At 45.1% G+C, this 19,609-nt stretch overlaps 1 protein-coding gene across 1 annotated transcript in view; it reads left to right on the forward strand.

The window, feature by feature from the left end:
* The first annotated feature begins 557 nt into the window (after positions 1 to 557).
* Positions 558 to 19,609, forward strand: part of CUNH4orf17 (chromosome unknown C4orf17 homolog) — a 74,454-nt gene continuing 55,402 nt past the window's right edge. Inside the window, exon 1 of the mRNA XM_050126850.1 lies at positions 558 to 651. The gene's annotated coding sequence lies outside the window, so the exon portion shown is untranslated. The remainder of the gene's footprint in view (positions 652 to 19,609) is intronic.

Raw genomic sequence — 19,609 nt, forward strand, 5'->3', positions numbered from 1 at the left:
TTCATTCATTCGTCATCCCCTGCTTTCCTCTCCTTCTGCTCAGACCCCAGACAAGGTGTCCCGGGAGGATATTTACTTTTAACACGAGAGTAGACAACACATTTAACTCAAGACTGTAGTGATCTTGTTTAATGCTACTGGATGTAGCCAGGGTAGCTACGATCCCTCGCTGTGGGGCTGTACAATTCAGGTGTGGGGTAAATCAGAACCAAGGCTCAGAAAAGCACGATCCTTCGTTTTCTGCTTTGCTTTCACTGCAAGGGCAATTTCTCAATATTTGTTGGCAGAGTGAGTACTTTGAGAACTGCCTGCTTGGACGCACACAGTTGTGGATTGGGATTCTAATATTTCCGTCTAGCACATAATTCAGGGTAGTAAACAAGTTCTGCTCATGGCTGATGTTTCTCAGTAAGTGCCTAACTTAAAAACAACAAGCCACAACAATAAAAGAAATTCGTATGTATACTCCTACTTAGCAGTTTGACAGAAAGCTGTAAGTCAGTATTATATTGTTCATGCTTTTTACACAAATGATTTCACCTGTTTTTTGCAGCTGCCAACGCCCACATTACTGCAACTTTCTACAAATAGGACTCCAATGCAATCGCCACTTTCAGATCTTACAGCGAGTGCTTCATGGGATTGTCAACAGTAAGTACTTACGTGTGCTGTCACTGTGTAACATAGGCTTTGATCCCCTCTGTGTAAGCTACTGACAGTAATTTCCGCCCAGTTCTACCAAACCTTTTGGATGGCCCTGTCGCCGACCTTGGCACTTCTCACACCAGGGCTTACAGAGCCACAAAGTCGCAAGGATGTAGTAAGTATTTTATTGAGCTATGCTTTTAGGTGATAGCACTTAAATAGGCCACAGCTGTAGAGCTGGTGGCAGTTAAGCAGTTCCGTAAGCTCAGAAGGAAGACGAAGCAACTGGTTTGTTCTGCTTTTTATAGAGCGTGTTCCTCTGCCTTAGATGTCCATATGCCTGACAGATGTCTAACCAGGGGCCCTGGAGCTAGACACCTCAACCAGGACAGGCGAGAGTGGACGGCTGACGACTAGTGGATGGCTTCGTGACAACTGTCACTGTCCAACCGAGATGCGTGCTAACCCCTGTCACAGTGATTGCACGGGTTTTATGTGACAGTGGGCTCAGCCAGCACCACATAGATGTTGTCTTGGATTTCTCAGATGACTGCCATGATCAACAAAAAGTCAGCACCTGTGCTATCACAAATAGAAGTGAGCATTTGAAGGGTGGGGATTTGGAAACTGGCAAAAGTTGAAGCTAGGCACTCTGTCTGACCTTGCTCTCAGTTACAGCCCCTTCGTTTCACCTTCGGCTGTGGCCATGGTTGGGCTCTTAAATGCTTCCCCAGTCCCTTGAAATACTATGCCGTGCTCTGTCACCTCTGCCTTCCAACCCAGACCTTGCTCCCTGCTTACTTTTTATTTTAAAGAAAGATTTATTTATTTATTTATTTATTTATTTATTTATTTATTTATTTATCACGTACACAGTGTTCTGCCTGCACACATGTCTGCATGCCAGAAGCGGGCACCAGATCTCATTCTAGTTGGTTGCATGCGGTTGCTGGGAATTGAACTCAGGACCTTTGGAGGAGCAGTCAGTGCTCTTGAGCTCTGAGCCATCTCTCTGGCCCGTGCCCCACTTACTTTCTTTTTGGCAGGTAGGGTCTGCGAGTTCTATGACTGTGGTCCTTCAAGGTGGACTTTTAGCTCACCCCCCAGTCATGCTATAAGGCACTGAGGAGAAGTGCCCAACTTCTGCCTCGGTGGAAGGTTGAAGGTCAGCCTCCATCCCAATTGGCTCCTCTGGTCTTTGACATAGTGGTTGCGACAATACATTTTAAAGCTAGCAAAGACACAGCTTTAAAAGTACTAACTCTTTCAGTATTTAGCACATTTAGCACCAATAAATGCACCCTGAGTTACATGATTAGGATCAGGTTTCCCCTGAAAGCAAGATGTCCGTAATAGTTGTCTTGCCTGTGATTGTGCTTTCAGAGCAAAGCGTGAGCTCAGTACTAAAGCTGTGGTCTGCTAGTGCCTCCCTGGCAAAGGAACCCTACTGCCCATGGAGATAATGTTGCAAGTATTTTACCTGTTATCCCCACCCCTGTTGTTACTTGCTTCATTTATGCATGTATATACCATTTTGTAAGTGTTTGTATTAGAAATGTACGTACATGCGTACACAGCATCTAAGGTGTGCAGTCCGGTGTGTCTTCCGAATGAGGTCTCAAGAGTGTATCACTACAATGATTTCTATGATCATTCTAGGACTGGAGTGTCACACGCACGTAATCTCAGTAGGAGGGAATCTGGAACAGGAAGGTGGCAAGTAAGTGTGTGGGTTAGACCTTGCCACACACAGCCAAGTAAATCAATGACAATTGTACGTTTTATTTGGGGCTCTTTATCTTTTGGTAACATGAGGTGCTCAGTTTCCTGGGGTCGCCTTGACCATCTCCCAGGGCATCAGACAAAGGCACACGTGGGCACACTTCCCTCTCCCGTGTCTCCATGTTCATGGTGCTGTCTTCTCTTACTGCCGAGAGCCCTCCCTGGTGGACGCAGGGCTACCAAAAGCCCTGGTGTTATTTCCTTAACTTAGCCAATAAAACAAATGCCATGACCTTTGTGCAGGCCTCCTCATCTGATAACCCATTCCGAGCCAAGATTAGGAGTCCGGTTTCAGCTCCTGCATCCCAGCCCCATGGGCAGACCTGTAACTGCAAATCACCTGATCTCTTCACCACACCTCACCTCCTCCCTGCTTCTGTCTCCTAATCCAGAGATGAAGGAACCTTCAGTGCCCCTCCTTGTCACGCAGGGACAGCCACTACCCTGAAAAGCAAAATTCCAGGATAATTTCTGACTCATCATGCCTGGTTGCCAAATTAAGTTGTGCCCTGGCTCTGCTCCAGCTTGGGCAAATGGCCACTTCGCAGAGACGCGAACAGGACCCAACAGCTTCTTCTTCCCACAGTGTCCTTCTTTTTCCTGGCACCCAGTCCTGGGAGGCTAAGAAATTCAGGTTGGACTCTTGCTTGGATCTTCTCTCTCTCTTGTTTCCACCCCAGAAACACTAACTCCAGAGGCACTGGCTTCCTTTCTTAGTCTGTGTCTTGTCTGTCTTTCCATCATGTAACAATCCGTTTGTCATGGCAGAAGTGAGAAAGACTTTCCCATTCTGGCTGAAATTACATTCTCCAAACAAACAAACAAAAACAAAAACAAAAAAGGGGAGGGGAGGAAGAAAAAGGAATAAAGAAAATTTCCCTTTATTAAAAGCCCTACCTTTAAAATTTTTTTATCTCACTTCAGAGTGGCAGCCAACAAGTAGACACAATCTTGGGCTGTATTTATTTCGTCACCAGTCATATGGCTGATTCAGGACAATTGAGAAAATTTTCCTAATTTTCTGAGAAATCTCCACACTGATATCCAAAGCAGCTGTACCAGCTTGCACTCCCACCAGCAATGCAGGAGTGTTCCCTTTACCTCACAACATCTCCAGCATAAGTTGTCATCAGTGTTTTTGATCTGGGCCATTCTTACAGGTGTAAATGGAATCTCAGAGTTGTTTTAATTTGCATTTCTCTGATGACTAAGAATGTTGAACATTTCCTTAAGTGTCTTTAAGCCATTTTAGATTCCTCTGTTGAGAGTTCTCTGTTTAGGTTTGTACTCCATTTTTTTTTTTTACTGGATTATTTGTTTTTCTGATGACCAATTTCTTGAGTTCTTTGTATATTTTGGAGATCAGCCTTCTCTCCGATATGGGGTTGGTGAAGATCTTTTCCCATTCTGTAGGCTGCCATTTTGCCTTGTTGACTGTTTCCTTTGCTTTACAGAAGTTTTTTCAATTTCAGGCAGTCCCATTTATTAATTGTTTCTCTCAGTGTCTGTGCTACTGGGGTTATATTTAGGAAGTGGTCTCCTGTGCCAATGAGTTCAAGTGTACTTTCTACTTTCTCTTCTTTGAGGTTCAGTGTGGTTGACTTTATGTTGAGGTCTTTGATCCATTTGGACTTGAGTTTTGGGCATGGTAATGGACATGGATCTATTTGCATTCTTCTACATGTTGATATTCAGTTATGCCAGCACCACTTGTTAAATATGCTTTCTTTTTTCCATTTTATATTTTTTTGCTTCTTTGTCAAAAGTCAGGTATCCGTAGGTGTGTGGATTAATATCTGGGTCTTTGATTCAATAGAGTGGAAAGAAAATTTTAGTGTTTTTTAGATCTCTCTCTTTGCCTTGCCCAGAGCTGAAAGGGCATTTTGCTGATGAATACAAACATCTGCTTCCTCTCCTTCTGCATGCTACGCTTGTCATCGTGGACTCCAGGTTTACTGGCTGGACCTTGCTGAGTAGCCCACACTGCCCACATAGCTACGTGTGAAGAGCAAATGAAGAGATTCTGATCGTTAGCAGTCCAGATATGCTGTACACTGCTAAAACACACAACCATCCATGTGCAGCTGTTTTTACACATTTGCCCTGTGTGCCCTTCCTCTCAAAATAAAGAAAAGTGGTATTTATCCTTTCGTGTGGCCATGGTCCAGGCAAAACCTCGCCATATGCACAGGTTGAGTTCCAAAGATTTCATCTTAAGAAGGAGAATAGGAAGAGAGAGTGAAGGGAGAGAGAAAGAGCGAAAGGAGGAGGGGGGTTAGGAAGGAAGGGGGTTCACATAATCCTTCCGTGACTTAAAGTTTTCTTGGAACACTACATGCTAACTGGACCGAGGCAAAAGACAAAGAATGAGGCAAAATATTTCATAAACTCTATCACAAATTTTAAGAACTGTGCCTTTTGACAATGTGAGGGTCTCTGCTCTGCGAGGCTTTCTGGGTCTCAGTTGTACTGGAAAGATAAACTGTTTCTATTGCATTTTGAGGGTCCTTCTGTCCGTTTTGTTTACAAAGCTTCTGCGGCTGGATGAGATCATGTACAGTAAATTATTTTAAGTTGAGAAAAGCAAAGGTCTCCTGAGATTGTGCCGTCTCTGCGGGACAGACAACCACAGCCAACGAGGCAGCTAGAGAGGGAGCTGCACTTTGGAGTGCACGTGCTAATCTGGGCGTCTTGATCAGAAGTGTCATAATCCGCAGATAACAGAAGTGTTATAACTCCGGGAGTATGTTATTAGGCTTTCCTTGTAGGAGAGCCACCACCTCCTCACAATAAAGCCAGAATCATTGCACATGGCGCCTGCAGAGTGAAGGCCACAGGCAGGGTGGGTTATCCATCTATATTGAGAAACACATTCTTTGAGGCATACCATGTCCACTCCAGCCTTTGAATCATATCACTTTTACGGTGCCAAAAGAAATAGGGAAGTATTTTATTTGCTTTTTCCTTCTACTCTCTGTACGTCTTTTCAAAGTAAAGGACATGACTGACCAGTGAGAACTCTAGCCCTCTCTCAACTGACAACGAGTGGTCCTCTCGGCCCTTTAGAAGTATTTTGCTCTTCCTAGCCAGACCCCAGCATCACTGATTTCCCTTCTCCATGCATGATTTTCCATGAATGTAATATTTTGCATAAAAGATGTTGGGAAAATGTGTATGCTGTTTTCTCAGTTAGAGTTTCTATTAAGGCTGTTATAAAAAAAAACCGTGACCAAAAGCAGCTTGGGGAGAGAAGTATTTATTTCGGTTTACTCTAAAATAGAGTCAGGTCACACTCCGCCCTTGAGGGAAGTTAAGACAGGAATTCAAGCTGGGGACCTGGGGGCAAGAACTAAAGCAGGGATTATAGAATGCTGCTTACTGGCTTGGTTCCGTGGCTTCCTGGGTCTGCTCTTGAATAGAGCCCCGACCCAGCTGCCCAGGGGTGGCACTACCCATAGTGACCCGGGCCCTTTCACATCAATTACCAGTCGAGAAAATGTCCCACAGACTTGCCTACATGTCAATCTGACAGAGGCACTTTCTCGGTGGAGTTCTTCCCAAACTGTGTCAAGTTGACGAAAGCAAACAAAATGACGACAACAACAAAAAACATGGATAAAATATTCTGCAATAAGAAAGCAAACTTGTAGAAATAGAACTGACACCTCTTCTATCGTCCATCTATGGGGAAAAACTTAAGACAAAAAAAAAAAACAAACCCTTGAGCCAAAGTCGGAGGGGGGGAGGGCATGTTGAAAACAAAGCAACAAAGGTGAAAAGAGAAAAGAGAGGACAACTCCATTCAACTGATATCTACTTAGCCCTATTATGATAGGGTGACATATTGGACAAAGTCAAATAAGAACAATCAGAACCATTTCACCCTGTAGAGTATTCAAGGAAGCGTGAAACCCGACAAAGAGAGTCAGACTAAAGAAAATCTGCAAATGAGATCCCTGCAAATGAGATTAAACAATGCTGTCTTGAGAAGTTAGAATCATAGAGAAATGAGAGAAACAGCGGGGTTTGAAAGCGCCAGTCTAATCTATGGGAGAGGAATGGATACAAGAAGGCTGCCATTCATGAGGATAGGCTACAGCCAATAATGGTTCAGGTGTGTTCTTGTTACTCTGCGTGAGGGTCTCAGAGCAACAGTTGGCCATCGCCCTTGAGCCTAATAGAGCTGGAGAAGAGTAGGGAGCCCAGAAGATCTAGTGAAGTTCAACATACTTTCTATCAAGAGCCCCAAGTAACTCATGAACACTCTTCATAAGCATGTGCATGCTGGCTATTCAAGGAATATTTTGAATTAATAAGGCAGAAGTTAAATGACTGCATATGCTCTATACAAATATTCTTATCTGTTTTTTTTGAATATTTATGAAAGGCTTACAAAATGCAAAACTGGGCCATGATCCAAAACTCCCATCTCCAAGAGGCAAAAATTATGAGTCATATGCTCTGAAAACCAAATTAAAATTGGATTACATTGATTTAAAGTATCTAACTAAATGGCAGGAAGAAGAGATATAGTTAAACATTGTCTCGGGGAAGCAATGAAGGGCTCTGGATGACTTAGTGGCGAGAACACTTGCTATGCAAGCCTGAAGACCAGAACTCTAGTGAAAGTTGGGTGGTCGTGGCAGCCTGTCTGTAATCCACAGTCGGGAGACAGAAGTGTAAATTCCCCAGAGAAAGCGGACTAGTCAGAATGGAACCAGCGGCTCTGGGGCTAACAGGATGCCCTACCTCTGTATATAAGGAGGTGAGTGATTGAGAAAGACATCTGACATTGACCTTGGGACCCGTAAAAACTCACGTGCGCACATGCACCACACCCATGTGAACATACACATATAAAAAGGGAAGCACATATTGAACAAAGTCAAATAAGCAAAAAACTGAAAAAATTGAACTTTGTTGTTGTTGTTTTGAGACAGGGTTCCTCTGTAGCTTTGGAGCCTGTCCTGGAACTAGCTCTTGGAAACCAGGCTGGCCCTGAACTCACAGAGATCCGCCTGCCTCTGCCTCCGGAGTGCTGGGATTAAAGGCGTGTACCTTTCTTAAAAACTGAATTTTTAAGAAAGCTACTTAGCTGGGATCGTAAGGTACTTGTAGTCATACAAAAGGCTTTAATAAAAAACATTATAAGTGCTATATTTAGGTCAAGAAAGTAGGAAAAACAAAAACATAATAGGACAGGGCACACCAAGATACACACGCCCAGTGGCAAAATGGGCTCAGTCACTTTCTATATACATAAATTATAAATCACATTGTTAAATCAACTCCAGTGCTGTCCCCACACTTTACTCTGGTGCAGAGAGAATTATAGCCCAGCTATAACTCCACCGGACCCAATCCTCCCTAAAAATGGGCATTCTTTATTAAGGACCCCCAAACTGAGACTCAGAGTGCTAATTGTTGTTAGCTCAGTATGGCGCTATAGGAAGGTTCTTATTTGTATTCCCTGTTGGGACACCTCGACTTCTCCCCAGGAAGAGAGGAAAGGAGGCTCTTGTCCTCTTGTGTTTGTAAGGCACGTTAGATGGGCCTAGAGTGCCCATCAGCAGGTGTAGGGTCCATGGGTCTACCCCTCCTCCCAGGTTCATCTTGTGGACAGTTTCTGGCCAGACATTTTGTTGCATTTCCCAGCTATCCTGGGCTCCCTCTACCCTGCCTGATGATTGCTATAGGGCGTTGTTTACTCCATTTGGGCGTGATAATTTCCCACCTGCCTGGGGGGAATTCCATTGTGCAGCAGTTAGGTATGTAAGGTTTTTTCCTAAGTCTGAATAAAGGGCATCTCCTCTCGAATGACCCAGGTCTCTTGTGTGTTCTTTCAATCTCCAGGCCCTTGCCCAGCTCACAAAAGGTACAGTGGTGCGTGAACTGTACCAAGAGAGTAACGCAGGTGGTACAAGCAGGATCATTTCACTTGACTCGGGATGTAGAGTATAAGCTCTTGCTATCCTTTATGAACAAGTAAAATATGTGATAGCCTCACCTATCGCAGGTTGCTTCTCTTTAACTGTTTAACCGTTGTCAGAAGGTGCCCAGTCCTTGATATACTTTATTAAATCATGCAAGATAAAATTATGCATCATGCCCATTTCTCTAAGGAAACATGAGCTACATAGCTGTGCCAGGAGAATGAAGCGAAAATATCCACAGCGACCAAGCAGTCGGCAGATTCCATGAAATCCATATCACAATTCTCACAACATACACAGGACTTACTCTGCAATGTCGAATAGCCAAAGCAGTCTCAAGAAAGAACAAAGTAGGAGACATCATATTTCCTGATTCCAAAATGCATAACAAAGCTACAGATATCAAAACAGTATGTGGGTGGGGCAGTAACTCATCATTGTAGTTGGTCTCCAGAACCCACGTTAAGAAACGACATCTAGAGTGTGTTAGAGAGGTGGAGATGGGTGTATTACTGGGGCTGCTGATCAGACAGCCTAACTTACTTGGCAAGTTCCGGACTAGTATGAGACCTTCTAAACAGTAAAACACCCCCAACAACAAAAACAGCAAGAAGGTGGATAGTCCTGAAGACAGGCATCTGAAGTTGCCTTCTGACCCCACATATATGCATACACACAAACGTCCATACACACATAAATGTACCCACACACCCAAAGACACACAAATACCAGCGTGCAACTGCATGCAAGTAGATGCCAAGACAAATGGAACAGAACAGGCATCCCAGAAATCAGCACACACATTCATGATCAACTAACCTCCACTAAGGCTGCCCAGGCACACTGTAGGGGGAGGCTGCCCCTCCCTTGTCATAGTGACTACACACAGAAGAATGAGACTCACGGATCAATGCACAGGGGGTTAGTACTCAAGTGTAATGCAAAACTTACAGCTTTTTGAGTGTTATAAGTTTAGTTACCTCTTGAGTCTTTTTACAAATTATTTCATTAATTATTGTTGGGTATGCACACACATGAGAATGCCCAAGCCCTCTTCTTCCTTCTAGCCTAGGGCTCTGGGATCAAATTCAGTTATTTGGGTTTGAATGGCATGCACTTTTATCCGCTGAGCCAACTTCCTGACTCCAGTGGAATGTTTTGATTCAGAGGAAATAGCTACGCCCTAAGCATGTTGTCAGTGATTGCCTTGCGATGTCTAATCTTTGTAGCATTTAAGGTTGCTATTTTCTTTCTTTCTAACCTATCAGAACTTCTATCTCTAAAGAGTGGCTGTAGGGCCTTAAAGGCAGACAGTCTCTGGGGGTGCTCTCACATTGGGAAGGTTAGATTCAGCATCCACAAGGCCGTTACTGTTCTGTATCCAAGACCACTTAGTGGGAAGTAAACCAAACACTTCATCGTTATTAGTGGTACTGTATACCACATGACCAAGAACAAACCTGTACCGCACTATGCCTGCTCTCTGCACTATGCGCTTTAGTATGATTCGCGAGCAGGGCAAGGGGCTGGAGATTGAAACACATACACACACACACACACACACACACACACACACACACACAGAGCCAGAGACAGAGACACAGGTCATCCTTGAAACAAGAATGCCAAGAATGCCCACTTTGTGTTCCAGGGCAGCTTATATAAGCTCTGCTTGACCAATGGCCACGCCCTAACTCTCAGCTGCAAGCCCAGCAGAAACCACTCTCCTGCCATCAGGGACTCCTGAGGGTCTTGTGCTCAGAGCAGTTGCAAGCACAGGAAAACAAGTTGTTTGCTCAGAGCATCTGCAGGAAAACAAGCTGTTTACAGAAAATTCAAGATCTGGGGGTCCACAGTTCCCAACACAAACCTGGACTGCCGAAATCTCGCCTGGGACCTTCAATTGCTGCGCACCGCGCCCCCATGTCTGTGCTCTGTGCGCTGGCACCCAGTTCGCGAGCTTCAGGAAAGGGGCTGGAGGTTGAAAACTCAGACGCAGAGATAGACTGACACACACAGCTCCCAACGCTGGTTCAGAAAGCCCATATTTATTAACACCATGTAGACTTAAATACACTGCAGTCAATGGTCAACAGGTGATCCTCTAACTAGGCACAGCTTCTAGTAACTTATATTAGAAGGTTCTAGGAGGGAAAAGCAACTGAAGGCCAGGACTCATTAATCCCAACATCTCCCCCCTTTTTATAAAACAGAAGATCCTCCTGTCTTAGGTCATCTCAGAAGAGTAAATTCTTACCCATCTTTGGGAGGCCCCTTCCCTGTCTTAGGTGGGCCCTCTTCTGTAGAAGTTGCCCGTCTACGGAGGAGTCTTCATTGTTGGTGCAGTATTTGCAACCAAACCTTCCTGGCCAACAGGGTCAGAAGGACTTGCTAAGTGACCATATGCTGCATTCTCATGGGTTGTCTGATCTTACACAGAATTTGGAAATGAATGCCCATGGCAACAGGCGCTGATTGCCAGCAATAGGGTCCCCAATCACCACTGGACCTAGCCTCCCATTTGGGCTATGGTATTCAACCATCCCTTTGGCTAAACAGTTACAATCTGGTGTGCTAACTGTAACATTTCAAGGGCTGCTCAAGTAACCATTGAGTTGTTTCACCACATAAGAGGCATTAGCAATATTAACAGATGTCATACAAATGGAATGATAAGTGTGAACAAGACATTTGTTGTACTAGTCATAAGTCCCCCTGCTCCTACAATAGGGCAGTCTCTTGATTTAAATTTGAAAGTCCAAATTTAATGTGGACACTCAGGGCATCCTGAGTCTGGAGAGCACTGTTGACTCTTCTCGCCAGTTTATCCACGGTGTCCGACACCAACGATGTTTGTGCCGTTGCCAGTCCTGCAACCATGGCTGCAGCAGCAGCCACCACGAAGACAGCAACCACTGCAGCTGTCTCTCCAGAATCTCGTTTCTCTCGATACAGGGTCATCTCAGTCTGCTTAGTCTTTTTGGTAATTGGCAGTGGTATGATGGCTGGTACCCGAACCAACAAGGCAGCACTGGAGTGCTCATCCCAGCAGTCGCTCAGGCCACAGTTTCTGAAAGAACAACCAAGATTATCTTTTCCCCCAAAGGTGCTATTCCATACTACAAAAATTAAAAGAAAAAAAGAAAGAAAACCAAAACAAACACGGGATTTAATACTGCCTGGGCTCTCAGAGAAATATTCCAAAAAAGAAAAATAGGAACAACTACACTCACTTGTATAGGATTCCTTTTGATTAATAGAAGCCTGTTCTTTTGCCATATTGCTTAAAGCAGTTCCAGCAGTATAGTTTGAGGAATAAAAAGATGAACACAAAGAACTAGCTTGGCTCACTGATCAATACAAGGGGGTTCCTTACCAGGCTTCACACAGTGCTTTCCGCTTGTCTGGGACTCACCAGGAGGCTCATCAAGAGAATGACAAGTGTCATTTCTCAGGCTCATCACAGGATCCTTTCCCATCATTTTCCACAGCCCAAACATATCTCTCTGGTACCCAAATGGGCTTATCCATTCCTGGAGGAAAACACAAACAGCTCCTCTCCCCCAGCCAACAGGCTAGCCATCCATAGCTTTCATCGCCAAGGCGGCTTTCAGGGGGGTCACCTTTGTAGGTTGTGTTAAGACTGCCCCCATCTCTGCTAAGAGATCACATCCCCATAGGTAACAGTCTATCTACATGATCTTGGGATGGTTCAGATGGTCCTTATAAAACTTTTGGTAATTGATCCCCAGCTGCTTTGTTAGGTAGGGCCTTCCACGCTTTAGTGGCAGCTGCAGCTATTTGGGCGAATATTCCGGGATCATAAAGAATTTGTTGCTGCAAATTGGCATAAGCCCCAGCCCCAGTTAACATATCTAAATTACGTTGAGCTTGACCCGCTAGAGCATTTAACTGGGCCGTTTGCTTACAGTTTTCCTGATAGTCCCCTCGCCATAGGAGATCATCTCCCCCAGATGAGACAGCACGACACAATTGCTGCCGATCACTGGTGTTAAATACATAGCCGAGAAAGATTCTACCATGGCCAACGTGAAGGGTGCTTGAGCCCCATATGCAGCTACAGTTTCCTTTAATTGTTTCATTTCTTTAAATTGTATTGCAAAATGTTGGCGAATTGTTTGCCCTGGGTTGTTGGTGTCTGGCACCTCCATCACCGGTGCAACCATGTGTACAGGACGGAAACAAACTCTTTGTTCAGTGCCAGAGCCCCTACTCAACTGAGACCACCAACCTTCATTATTATAAGCCGGTGGGGCCTAGGGAGTTGGATGTGAGTCTTTTTACTCTACGTTTTCTCAGCTTTTTAAAGAGTGAGTCTTTTTACTCTACGTTTTCTCAGCTTTTTAAAGAGTGAGTCTTTTTACTCTACATTTTCTCAGCTTTTTAAAGAGATTTTTTAATTCCTTACGTATAATCTCCTCTTCTTCTGATGAATCCTCCCCACTATCCTCCACTAGCTCTAAATCATCAAACTCCCCCCTATCGTCCGACTCTTTTCTGAACCAAGGAAAGATACCTCCCATCTTTGCTCCTCAATATGTTTCCGCTGGCCAGGAACGACTCTGTCTGCTTACCTCTCTTGGAGGGGCTTCCACGGGTAGTCTCTCAGTGTCCTCTTTCCCGATATCACGGTGGAGACCTCCAAATGCCGTGCACTGCGCCCCCCCCCCACCCTGTGTCTGCGTTCGGTGCGCTGGCACCCAGTCCCCGAGCTTCGGGCAAGGGAGCTGGAGGTTAAAATACACAAACAGATGCAGACAGAGACAGTGACACAGGTCATCCTTGAATTCCCCAAGAATGTCCCCCTTTATTGTGGTCAGGGGCAGATTATATAGAGATAGCCATGCCCCTGCCAAACCCACCAGAAACCACTCTCCTGCCACCAGGAACTCCTGAAGGTCTCGTGCTCAGAGCAGCTGTAGGCACTCAGATCAGAGGATTACAAGAAATTCAGGATCTGGGGTCTCACTGCTCCCAACACTGGACCTCATCCTAGTTAAATAAAAAGACAACCCCACATGGACTAAGGTGGGAAAACTTTGAATTATGAAACTCTAGGCAGAAAACATAGGTCAAAGCTTTTGTAATATTAGATTTGTCAATTATTTTTTATATTTTTTCATTTTTTATAAGTGTGTGTATATGTGTGTGCACGCATGTGCACTTGCATGTGTGTGTTTCAATATGAAGGTCCCAGAACAATTTGCAGCAGTCAGTTCTCTCCTTCCATCGTGTAAGGTTCCAGGGATCAAAGCCAGGTCAACAGACTTGTAGGTAATGCCTTTTCTTTCAAGTCAGCTTGCTGACCAGCAACCATTCCTTGACTATGACATCAAGCCCATAGGAGCTAAAAGCAACAAGAGACAAATGAGATTACATGGAAACAAAGTTTTGCTTCTCCAAGGACATAGTAAAACAAAAAGGAGCCCCCGAATAAGGAGAAATGACTTCCAAATCATACGTTTCATTGAGTTAATATAATTACAAGGCACAGCTGCAGAGCCCGTTCCAACTGGTTCACCTACAACACAGCTCCTGAAGCGATGGCTCAGGGAACATTGTAGAAGGGGGGCTGTAACAGCCAGGGGATCAGGCAGTGTGCTGTGAGACTGTGTCTCCTAGTCATGTCAGATGCTACACCCACAAAGTCCCACCATGACTGTCCAAACACAAGCTGAACAAGGACAACAACGGACATGGTGAAGTGGGCAGGAAAGCCCAGGAGGCCTCAACCCTACACAAAAAACTAGAGGCAACGGGAACTAGAGAGCTAGAGAAAGTCTTCCCCAAGGAAGAGCATACTAATAGGCTATCCAATACCAAATGGCCAGCCCTGTAAACATATCCAGAGAGGTAATGTTATATAGATTGGGCAGGATGCTTTAGGAAGATATATGTATATAACAGCAATTAATGAAAACTGAGGGCATAAATTTGAAAGCAAGCAAGGAAGGTATGTGGGAGGGTTTGAAGGGAGGAAGGGGGAAAAGGAAAATGATGTAATTAGATTATAATCTCCAAAAACACACTGTTCTAGTCTTCTATGATAAAGATTTCTGGAGGTGTGTTTTAATAATCTAAGGAAACTCCCCACCCAAAATGATTAGAATGGTGATTTTATAATGTTTTACTCTAATAAGGAAAGTATCCAATCTGAACTTCCAGACATGTAGATAAAAATATTCTCAGTCAACAGCAGACTAGATGTTGCTTCAGAAGAAAAAAAATTATTTTGAAAGGAAAAGAAAATTAGAAATGATCTCAAATGAAATACAAGAAAGAATGGCAAAGGCATTAGCGAGAGGCAGGGCAAAGCCAAGAGGTGCCGTGTGTGTATTTGTAATCCCAGAGAGAAAAGAGTGGAAATACGGTGCAAGAGACATAACTGACAAGATATCACAGAAACTAGGTTGTGTATATCACCATCATCATCATCATCATCATCATCATTGGCTTTTTGAGACAGGGTTTCTCTGTGTAACAGTCCTGCCTGTCCTGGAACTCACTCTGTAGACCAGGCTGACCTTGAACTCACAGCAATCCACCTGCCTCCGCCTTCTGAGTGCTGGGATTAATGGCGTGTGCTACTACTGCCCAGGTAGGCTGTTTATTTGTATAGAAAGAAGCTCGGGGACAATACAGAAAGTCACCTTCAGCTTGCAAGCAAAGACTGACATGGGGGCATCAGACCTATTTCTGAGCCTGTGAGGCAGCTCTGAGACCTAGGACCTAGAAAGAGGCCATTGCGTCTAACGTCAGGATCAGCTTCCAAACCCCGTGGGACCTTCTTTTCTGTGTTGAAGCGATACTGACCATTCTTCCTTGGGTGAATTCATTTCTATATCGCCGTTTCATTCATGCCCATGTGTGTCCTTTCTTTCTTTATTCTCTCAGATGTTGCGTGTTATTATGGGGAGAACTATGATTTATCTGATTTGGAGATGCTCGAGAAGAAATTGCGCAATGTCTTTGCAGACCGCAGTGGGGTGAAGTCCAGCACCGGATGGGAGGGGTGGTCTCAATGGACGACTTCTAGGGGACTCCTAAGCAGAGATTTTAAATTGTTTGGGGAGCTGCAGAGGACACACTGTTCTCTGGCCTTTTGACACCAGCTGAGAACAGCTCCTTCTGTTCCAAAGGCTGACAAGAACAAGACACACTGACTTCTGGGAAGTGGAATGACCACTGGAAGGCTGAGAAGAAATTGCATTTTAAGAAGCAGCCATGGGTTTCTGTCTCTGCTTTGAGTCCACCAGTCTTTCATCTGCCCGCACCCACCCCATCTATAAACAAGGATGTTGAATTTGAATAAATTTGAGGTCGTTTCTATCTCTCCATGCTTATAGCTTCAAAATGTTTTCTTTTTTTTAGTTTTTTTTTTTTTTTTTTTTTTTTTTTTTTTTTTTTTTTTTTTTTTTTTTTTTTTTTTTTTTTTTTTTTTTTTTCCGAGACAGGGTTTCTCTGTAGCTTTGGAGCCTGTCCTGGCACTAGCTCTTGTAGACCAGGCTGGCCTCAAAATGTTTTCTTTAGCAGTTGGACATCAGCTTTGCACCGCAGATTTCTGCTTCCTTTGGTCTGCTTTGCCTTTTAGACAGAATCTCTTCAAGCCTGGCACACACCATGGCTGGCTCGATGTTTTGTGTGGCTATAAGAGAAGGCTGGGCACTGTAACATGCTTGGAGGGTTAGTGGATGCAGAGGTAAAACAACAAGCGGCAAGGGATTGCCCTTTCACCCAAATTGAGCACACCAGAGAGTTGTTTTGTGTAAATTAAGCGTGAAGATATCCTTGGTAAAAACACACTTCGCAAATGAAGGTGGTAACCGCCTTCGTTCCATCCTTAAGTGCTGCGCCCAGGTAGCAAATCCCTGTTCCGCTCCGCGCATATACACAGTTAACACTGACAAGACAGTGAGCCCTCGTGTGGCTGTCCCTGGCTTCTTTTTCCCCTCTTCACAACAGACCTTCATTAGGCTCACTGATCTCCTCCTCCTGTCAATCTGAACTAGGACTGTGGCAAAATCAGAGGTACCATTGTGAGAGCAACAAGGCTCCAAAACCAAAGCTGAGGAAGGGATTGCCCTTCTTCACGGAGCAATTCCTCGTTCCTCAGACCTCCGCAAGCTGCTCTAAGGTTATCTGTTGTGTGGCTTCACCACAAGACAGTGTGAGAGCCTACTGGTGCCACCAGGAGTCCAGTTAGCCTTCCCGTTCTACCGCTTTCCACACTCTGCCAGACAAGGGGATGGAGCGTGGAACTGTAAATCTCTACCCAAAGGGAAAGCGTGGTGACTCTGGTGTTCATGAGATCTTTAAATGCGGTACCCTGCTCATTCTCTGTTCCCAGGAGCAGGAAAGTGCTCATTCTTTTTCTCTTTCTTTCTTTCTTTCTTTCTTTCTTTCTTTCTTTCTTTCTTTCTTTCTTTCTTTCTTTGTTTCAGATTTCTGTCTCTTCCCTGCCACCGCCTCCCATTTCCCTCCCCCTCCCCCAATCAAGTCCCCCTCCCTCGTCAGCTCAAAGAGCAATCAGGGTTCCCTGCCCTGTGGGAAGTCCGAGGACCACCCACCTCCATCCAGGTCTAGTAAGGTGAGCATCCAAACTGCCTAGGCTCCCACAAAGCGAGTTCTCTTGCTGCACACAAAGCCCAACAGAAGAAAATCCCCTCAGACTTCTCCTACCATCCCTTTTGCTCATAGTTAAGAAACTGAGGCCAAAGAGCACAGGCAGCCATTGCTCTACCCAGGAAACAGCTCCATTGAGACCAAGGCAAAGAGCTCCTTTGGCTTGCCCAAGGTGAGCCCCGAATTAATTGAGAACCGTGCCACTTTCTGAGTTAACTGAGAACTTTGCGCCACTTTTAAATATTTTTTTTACGACTCCTTAAATGACCTGCGACTTTGTTCCGGAAAGGGATAAAAAGACTGGCATGGGTGTCTTAAATCCTACGTCCGCTTGCTTTACCTGGGAGAACTCGCACTTTCCTACAAGGGTTCCTAACTCAGGCACAAACCCTCAGTTTGGGAATCCTTGCCGGAGTGGAACAAAGCAAGTCATGGCAGTTTGTCTTGTGTTTTTAAGTCTCCGGTAGCTGAAAACTGAGCTAATCATTCACAGAGTTCACTGCACTTTAAAAATTGATGGTTCGTGATACAAAGCACTTTGTTCTTGGCTTTCTCTAAGACAGGTGGTTCAAGAGGAAAAAAAGAACAGCCAGTACTAGATCCAAAATAGACCTCAATGTCAATCAGCATGGAGCCTGTAATAGCTATAAACCTTTAAAAATGGAACATAGCCAGCCTTGTGCGGTCCCAGAACCTGAAAGGTGTCGTATAAAATACTTATCTCAAAACAAACACTCAAAGTGATTGCCATAAAAACATGTCAGGTCCCAGGGCTGAAGAGATTTTCTGTAGATAAGGGTACTGGCTGTGAAAGCAAAGAGACCCAACTTCAGATTCCCATCCTTCCCACCAACGCCAGGCATGGCTGCATCTGCCTATAACCCCAGCACTGGGAGTAGCAAAATGCAGAGCCTAGGTGCTTGCTGGCCATCCGGCCTAGACAACACAGAAAGTTTCAGGTTCAGTGAGAGACCCTGCTTCCAAAGCACAGGTATCGAATGATAAAAGAGAGGTCTAGCATGCCTCTCTGGAGCCCACATGCCTACACAGGCATGTGTCCCACCCACTTAGCCTGTTAGATCTAACTTCCCCTCTGGAGCCCACATGCCGACACAGGCGTGTGTCCCACCCCTCAGCATGTTAGGCTCCGGCCCTGTTTGTCAAAGAGCAAGGCCGTTCATTTCCACCTTTCAGAGCAAGAAGCTACATCATGGAGTGTGGGTGTGACCCGAGATGATGTAAAATCCAGTGCCTCCTGGGTAAGGGTCCCAAGAGTGCTTCATTCATTGTGTGAGTCCTCCCTGAGGAAACAGAGCGTCTCCTCCTGGTCATCTGCCTCGTCAAGATTCCAGACTTGTTCATATATACAGATGCCTAACGTGTTTGTAGGAGGGAAGGTAGAGCAAGCGCTTTGCCGACTTCACGTTTACTCTAATTTCCCCGTAGAACGCAGCTTATCAAATCCGAACGCTTGCTCCACTAGTTTCCGGTCGTCGTCATGGATGCTTTGAGCAAAGGGGCTGCGAACTAGTTTTGAGATTAAGCAAGCCTGTACGTTCTTTATGCTAACACTTCCCAGGGTAAAGAGATGAAGCTGCTTTGGGCTAGGCAGCCTGAACTCAGCCTAGTAACAATTGTATTTTGCCGGCCAGAGTTGGGGGAAAATGCCCAGTTTGTATTTATGACCATGAGGGAAATCGCCATTTCGTCGACCTGAAGTTCTTGTGGGGTCTATCACAAGAGAAGGGGTGGAGGTCACAATAGAAAGGATGCCCGAAAACACAACCTTATTTCTCTTCATTGAAAGGAGACCCAGTCGGTTTTATGGTGTAGGTTTGACTTTTATTGGTGTGTGATTTGAAGAGCAATTCTCTCCCGTTTTTGGCTTCTGCTACTAGTTGGCAGACCTCGTTTATGACTCTGGCACTTGCCACATGTTGCTAACTCTCTTCTTTCTCCTTGCCCTTCGACCTAGGGGTAGTAACAGTGTCCTCTTATCACAGGACGCTGGGTCCTTTATTACCCAGGTAGGGTGACTGACCTTGACTTCTCGTGGAGAAAAACTTCACTAATCTACTTTCATTTGAACTCCAGTTTACTCTGGCAGCCCTGCTAGGTCCCTGACCCAGAGTTCCTGCCTTGGAGCTGCTAATCCTTGGTGCTGTCTCTAGGCAGTTACCTAAAGAACACTCAGGCCTGTCCTCAGAGGAGCCCGCCGGGAGGTGGTGCTGGTGAAGGCACGGGTGGGCGCACATGCCCAGACTTCGCTGAACTAAAGGCCAGGTTCTCAGCCTGGATTTATTTAGAATCTGGACGTGAGCGCCCTAGGCTGATTAGAACGCTGATGTGTGTGTGGAGGGGGGGGGTGTGTGTGAAATTGAACAAGAGTAAATGCAACACCCCGAGAGAAGGGCACACTGAGAGACGGGCTGTGGGATCACAGTAGAGGAGTGAACACTTCCCTGCAACAACCCCCTCAGGCTGTAAACAATCGACTATAAACTGGACAGTGGTTTGTGGGCTGAACGGACCGTTTGGGAAGCAGCTTCCAGGCACTTACATGAATGAAATGGAAGGGCGTGTGTTTCATAGGGTGCTCCAAAATC

The sequence above is a fragment of the Alexandromys fortis genome, unplaced genomic scaffold, assembly GCF_014885135.2.
Source record: "Alexandromys fortis isolate MF-2015 unplaced genomic scaffold, M_Fortis_MF-2015_v1.1 scaffold_274, whole genome shotgun sequence".
NCBI lineage: Eukaryota > Metazoa > Chordata > Mammalia > Rodentia > Cricetidae > Alexandromys > Alexandromys fortis.